Source organism: Amphibalanus amphitrite, unplaced genomic scaffold, assembly GCF_019059575.1.
Source record: "Amphibalanus amphitrite isolate SeventyFive unplaced genomic scaffold, NRLGWU_Aamphi_draft 000757F_arrow, whole genome shotgun sequence".
NCBI lineage: Eukaryota > Metazoa > Arthropoda > Thecostraca > Balanomorpha > Balanidae > Amphibalanus > Amphibalanus amphitrite.
The window spans coordinates 290552-297266 of record NW_024882251.1 but is presented as its reverse complement, the minus strand read 5'-3'; positions in this window follow the sequence as shown (position 1 = coordinate 297266).

The window sequence follows — 6715 nt, the reverse complement described above, 5'->3', positions numbered from 1 at the left end:
GGGGAGGGGGTAGGAGAGCGGAGGGGAGGGGAGCACCTGTAGACCGCAACACTGGTTAACCCGCGTCGGGCCGGTACCCGACGCCAGCCGTGCCGGGCCCGGGGGTGTCTGAACACCCCCCCCCCCCCCGTCTAACTTGGCTCCTGGGCCACGTAGCGACACGCGGTAAGCAGCATCCGAAAGAGTTTCAAAAATAGAAAACACTTAAGTTTTTTAAGGTCAGCTGGTCAAAGGTCAGGTCGCCCTGGTCGCCAGAGGTCATCAGAGGTCAAATTTTGCATATTTCAACAATTTTCGAAAACCCGGCGCATTACTCGGGAACCAATAGAGCTACAGCGCCGGGGTAAAGCGCATTCGATTCAATATCTCTTTCAACGCTCTTTAGCCGTCATGTCCTCAGATTTGACCTCAGGTCAACGGTTTTGCTCCCAGAGGGCAAAAACCATTTTTATGAAAAACGTTTTTTTCCGTAATAACTTTTGCTGACTCAAGAACGTGGCAATTTTTATTTTGCCATCATCATGTTATTCTTGTCGAGACGCGTCGAACAAATTATAATTTAACCTTGAAAGGTCATTTCGAAAATCTAAACGCAGGTCAAGGTCATGACCTGACCGGAAAAAAGTCATGTTACTATCAATCGATCCGTGTCGTCGAGCTGAACATCGTCTTTCCATCGCTCTAGCAGGTCTTTATCAAAAGTTATCGGTCAAAAAACTGTTCGGGACCTGATATGACCTCAGGGACGTAAGGAGAGGTCCGTCACGGGTACCATTTTTTGGTTCACCTGGTCAGGCTTACCTGTAAGCCGATGTTTGAGAGTGCTTGGAATGACGTTCGTCCAAAAAAGGCGCCTTTCAATTTTCTTCCATTGACTTACCATACAGGGTGGAAAGTAATTACGCGAACATACTTTTTCGTCTTATAGCAATGGAAAAAGCGGCGGTGGCATGAAAATTTCATCCTTTCATATATTCCTATTTATGTGCGATACACTGACAAAGGCGTTCAGGCATAATTGACATGAGCATGTCAAGCACTGTTGGCCAAAGCTTAGTCCACGCCTCCTGGAGCTGTCTGGTGAGGCAATCGATGTTGGTGGCTACTAGCAGCTCTTAGACGCTCTCCTGAAGAGTCGCCTGGATATTTTTGATCAAATTGAGGTCTGGGCTATTCCCAGATTGACCATTATATGCCCAGAAGAAGAACAGGTTCTCAAAGCACCAGTCTTGCGTCTTTTTGGCCGTGAGAGGAAGGACTTAATCAATCATGAAGAAGAGTTTCTTTGCGTCGGGCACAAAAGTGCGCTCAATCATTTTGCCCCTTTTGGTGCATTGGTGGATTAGATAAAGAGACTCGTCTGGAAGGATGTTCCACTAGTTGTATACTTTATTTTTGGTTGCCTTTTTGGTCACTACATGCAATTCTGACACCATCCGGGCGCTCATAACACGCTGATGTGTGTTCCTTTGCCGGATGTTTGAAGGTTGGGACGGGCGGGACGTCGGACGCATCAGCAGCCCCCAACGCGTTGTTCTGCAGGTTTGACGGATGAAATAGCTTCGAAGATGTCTCACCCAACCACAAAGCCAGCTGCCTGTCCTCCTCTGTTCAGGTTTGCCGGTCTTAAGAAAACTTAAATAGACAATCCTGCTGTTAATTCATGAATTTTGGCCATCTCGATTGTTTGTACGGCTTGATTTTCGAATTTTCACGGATATATGTATGAATCGTGATATCTTAGATCGGGTACCCGGCAATAGTAAACCATTTCGCTTGTTTTCGGATCGACTGTTTCGTTTGGTCGCGGAAATGGTGACCACCCATTCGGCGCCTGAATTCGCCGAGGTTTTACTGCCGCCAACGGCTTTGCTTTTTAAGTCCTCTTAAGTTGTATTATGCTTCAGCCAAACGTGTAATTGAGTAATGCTGGTGCCGAGACCGTTCCGAGTCCCTTCCGCACCAATCCAGCCAAAATAATCACAAACGCTTTCCCTGGCAACACCAAATTGCGATCTTTGCACATTGTGGTCTTGTGCAACGTATGGCGTCTGCACCATTCGAAGTCGAGACGTGTTGTAGACCTTCCAAGTCATTTTTCAAAGTAAGGTCACTTTTGGTAGATGAGGCGACAACAAACACGACCAATCATATTCCATGACAGCCCGCGCTCATACAAAATCTCCACTGACGGGCGAAATTGTAAGAAAATACATGTTCGCGTAATTACTTTCCACCCTGTAGGTGGGTGCCACCTAATGGAGAGGTCGCAAAATTGACCTGACTTTAGGTCACCGATATCAAAATTAATTCAGAGATAAACATTTTGTATATATTGTTACTCTTATCAATCGCTGAAAGTTTCGAGGCGATCGTTCAGTTGGTGTAGCTATGACGAGGATTCTAACTTCTTCTGATGTGAGGTCACTTGACGTGACCTGGTGACCTGCTGACCTTGAGAGACCTGGGTCTGAAATTTACACATTTGCGGAAAAGATGTATGAACAGGTGTGGCAAAAACGGATACCTGGCTTACCTGCGAAAAACCGCAAGGGGGTGTTCAACCCTACCCCCGGCCCGGCGCCGGTTAAGTGTCTTCTTCAACGTGTTTTGTGTGAGTAAGCGTGATAGGTTACAGAGACCGTTTTAATTGACTTTGATGAAGTTGAACGCGAGAAATCACAACCAAATGCTACATTAGGTTGTAAAGAACTGAATTGCGTTTTTCCACACACGTGGCGTTTTCTCACCTACGTCTGCAGGAGAGACCGGACCCACTATGCCCCCCCCCCCCCCCACCATCGAAAGGTTCTGCATGACTCCCGAGTCCCGGGGGCCCCCGGGTGACCTGGGGGGGCTTCGAAAGCAGGTGGCCCCCTCCTGGGCGAAATCCTGGGTACGTGCCTGGTGATAGTGGTCGAATCACAGGGCATTTGATACCCCAGGATGAAGGATCATACACTCAGAGACCATACCTACCAGATGCGTACAGGATTTAACCCTCGCCGGCACAGGCCATTTTGCGTCCTTCGACGGCACAAGGGGGGTGGTGGTACGACCCCCCCTCGCGTTTGGCCCCTGATCGAGCTAGAGCTTCGCGGAAAAAAAGGAACGTGTTGCCCGTCACGAGAGGAAGCCGATGATACCCAATTTTAAGGTCCTAGGTCATCGGTTGACCTTCCAGGTCAGGTCAATGACCCGAAAACCGGGAAAATCGGGACCTGTTAGAAAGTCGTAAAGTGTGGCTGCTGTGTGATTTTCCGGGGTGCTGATCACGAATATCGTGTTAGTTTTGATCAGAGATGATGGTTTTAAGTATTTAGACCAGGTCGGGTCAGGTCAGGTCAGGTCAACCGGTAGGGGTTTTGACGGGTAGGTACCTATTCGTAATACGTGTCAACCGACTCTGACAATTTCGTAACATGTTACAAAGGCACCAAAACTACTTCGTAAATGTTCAAATGGTTGCTAAATTCGAATTCAGCTCCAAAAACTAGCCTAGAAACAGGTAAAACTCGAAAAAGTGAGCCGAGGTCACCCGAGGTCACCAAAGGTCAATGACCTGACCTGACCTTCAGGTGACCTTGACACCCACCCTAATGTATGGGAGCAACATCAAATCACATGTTTGAACGTTTGGAACCACGAAAAGCTTGCAAACGCGCGGCTAACGCGAGCAAACATACGCCGAATCGCGATTCCGGCCAAACATGGTCTCGGAAAAGAGGTCACAGGTCAAAGTTCATTTGGATCAGGGTCATGACATTTTCAGGGTAGGTGTAAAATTGATCGATGCGAGGGTACTGAAAGTTTCGCCGCGATCGGCCGCTTTTTACGCGAGTTATTCGCGAAAAACCTTAAGGGGGTTGCATTACCCCCCCCCCCCCTCTGTGCCGGTGAGGGTTAAGATCCGAGCAAAGGGAACAATAAAACATAAAAACGATCCCAACGCTCTTCCGTTAGTGTTGATTCCTGATTCAGCGCGGGTGAAGAATAAAATAGCAACATAGTCCACCTCTCACATGGTATTTAAACTTAGCTTGCATTAGACCCTACCTACTATCCCATTCTAGCGTCGATTTCTCCTCGATTGCAGACCCTAACATGAACGGCGTGCAGCTAATACACAGCTACGATTGGCCTCACTTCAGAAATGATCGGCTGCCCGATAACAGTCCTTTAAACGGTCAGAATCGATCAGCGACCTAAACGACCCATTATGTGACGATATCTCTCCATTAACAGATTAGAGCGCCATGTGGTCAGTTGGTCACCGCAATTCTTTTACGAGGCTAAATGCCACTCGGTCTCGCTCTTAAAATGTAAAAGGCATGCAAGAATTTTCAGATGCTCCTAGTCGCAGGTAGCGCCCCTTTTAAATCCAGGGCTGCGGAGTCGGAGTCGGACTCGGAGTCGGTCGGAGTTGACAGTTCTACACGGAGTTGGAGTCGGTTTCGCCAAAATCTTACCGACTCTGACTCCAAGGTCGGAGTACAGGTTGGATACAGGCTGGGTCAATACGATCTCCTATTGCAGCTTCGAACCTAACCTTCGCCCCAGTGGGGGGGGGGGGGGGCATATGTTACCACCCTGTCGCGTTTTTTGCGTGTGAATAAAAAAACGCTGCGCGTAGCGCCGCGCCGCTTGGAGTAGCTTTTTGTACATCAATTTTGGACAATGTATGAAATTTTTGACCCCAGGTCATGTCGGGTCAGGTCACCAGATCAAGTTAACTGACCAAGCCTAAAAAAGTTTGCAATCATGTCTAGCCTGCAGTGTTTGTCAGAAAGGTTTTAAACTAGGTGGATTGCATGATATTATGAGCGCCTATAATTTGCATATCTCGGATTTTTTATATCCGTGACCTAAGGTCAGGCCAGTGGCGTGACCTTGCCCCTAAGTCAATTGAGAAAAATGAAAATACCTGTAGATCCGTGCGTACGCATAGGAATAGTTCAAATATTTCAGAATCAAAATGATTTGGACCAACCGTGACGACCAAGGTGTCTATTTTGCTGATAGCCTCTAGAAAGGTCATCCGAGGTCATTTGAGGCTACAAACATATTTTTGCCAATAACTCGCGATTGGAAAGAGATAGAACGATGGGGATGGTCTCGTTGTGTTTCTCTTGCCGAGACGCATCGATTGATATGCAACATGACCTTTTCCGGTCAGGTCATGACCTTGACCTAAGGTCAAATTATAGTTCATTCGACGCGTCTCGGCGAGAGGAACACGATTCTGGCAATAGAAATGTCGTGGCTTTATTAAGTCAAAAGTTATTGTAGAAAAACACTTCGTAAATACAGCTATTTTGAGAGTTTTTGCCCTCTGGAGGCTAAACCGTTGACCTGAGGTCAATTTTGATGATGACCTTATCGAAAGAAGAGTTCAAAAGCTATCGATTGCTTTTCCATCCATGCGTTTTTCTAGCTATCATAGTTCCTGAGATAAATGCCTGTTTTCTGAAAAATATAATTACATTTGGCAAATTTGACCTTTGATGACCTCCAGTGACCCCAATATTGCTCTAAGATGAAAAATGACCGAAATACTTTCAAACGTACGCATTGAGAGCTATCGACTGCTTTTTACCGTGTCTTTCTAGCCCTCTTAGTTTTTGAGTTAGAGGTGGGTGGTAACATATGCCCCCCCCCCCCTACTAGGGCGAAGTTGGCTGATACCGCCACTGGGGCGCGGGCTTATTGAACTATACCTAAAGCCTCACGGAAAACACGAGCGTGTTTGCCGCTACGAAACGCAGCGACTGGTACCTAAGTACCCGATTTTAAGATTTCAGGCCAACCGATGACCTCAGAGGTTAGGTCAAGTCAAGTGCTCCAAGGTACGAGTTCTGTTTTTTGGTAAATACCTTCGCCAAAAATGGTCGCAGAGTCGCGATTTTGGCACAACCTTGTTCTTCATGGCTCGGGCGCGTTGAATATTTTTTGTTTGGGTGAGGTTTGGTGTTGACCCCAGATCGAGGTCAGGTCAGAAACTGGTCACGGACGCGGTCACGAAGCTGGTCACGAAGGTGTGCCAAATCTCAGCTCTCTAACCATACTTCGGGCTAGCTCGGGACCGTCGTAGAGTTGAAAAATAGACCGTCTTGCTCGACGGATGTTGATACCTTCATATGGATAGCTTTTTGGAATTCGGAGGGCTCTGGGCTCAGAAGCCCTGCCCGTCCGCCGGACCGACCGAGACCCTCTCTGGCGCCCTGCCCGGGACCTGCCGGCAGCTGCCGCTGCGGGGAACAGCCGGCGTCACCGTCCTGTCCCCGCCCGCTGATTGGCTCTCAGTGTCCGCTGTCCTGATTGGCCCTCATTTGGGGACGGCCGGCCAGCGGGGTGGGGAGCGAAGGAGAGGGAGGCCGACCACACGGCATCGACAAAGGTGTGTGGGTCAGACGGGCCGGGCGGTGGGGCGGTTCAGAACTCCCAGTTTCGCCAGGAAGCGGGACTGGAGCGAACAGAGGCTGTTTTGCTAACGCCAACGGGAGTATGTGATGAAAACCAGGAAAGGACTGTATATACGAGATATGCCTCAACAACAAACATACCTAACCGAATTGCAAAGCACACGATCAAAATTTCGAGGACGACTGACAAACGAAAACGAGACACTTTCTCGACTTCCTTGGCACACTGTAGAGTTCATCCAAAACCAGCCCACGGCTGCGCATGCACCAATACCACACCACACACCACTGGA